Genomic DNA, 571 nt, shown 5'->3' with positions numbered 1-571 from the left:
AACTAGGAACATTCCTGAAAGGGAGACAGGGTAATCATATATGATAGAATGCCTACTCCTTGTTCCCAGTCTTTCACTCTCAAGGTGCTGGGTGCTTGCAAACAGGTTGGTTTGGTATACAATCTGCTCCACAAATGCCTCACTAAAAAACAGGTAGAAAAAATCCAACCTGGTGGAATTACGGTGAATTCCTGGAGCAATGCAGCCACAGCGCCCCTGCTCAGTGAAGGGGTGAATGAGGGGAGAAAAATCACTCCTATCCTCCCAGTTCCACCCCACAAATCCCTCGTCCCCATCATCCCCATCACCACCTTCGTCTGGGTGGGGAGGAGATCCTGGTGGGGGAGGTGGGGGAGAAGGAGTGCAGAGGGCTTCCCCACTGTCACTCCTCTTCCCTCCGCCTTTACCCTTTCCCTTTCCCTTACCCTTACGGCCTTGAGGAACATTAGGGGGTTGTGGGGATGAAGCAGTGGAATATTGGGGAGCAGAAGACGTGCTGAGGAGTGGTTCCTCCCCACCTTCCCCCTCCATGACAACACCACGTGCTTTCTCACTCACCCTAGCTCGACCA

The sequence above is a fragment of the Coenobita brevimanus genome, chromosome 78 (genome assembly GCF_032717465.1).
Source record: "Coenobita brevimanus isolate Jiangsu-jjx chromosome 78, ASM3271746v2, whole genome shotgun sequence".
Lineage (NCBI taxonomy): Eukaryota > Metazoa > Arthropoda > Malacostraca > Decapoda > Coenobitidae > Coenobita > Coenobita brevimanus.
This window is presented reverse-complemented; position numbering follows the sequence as displayed.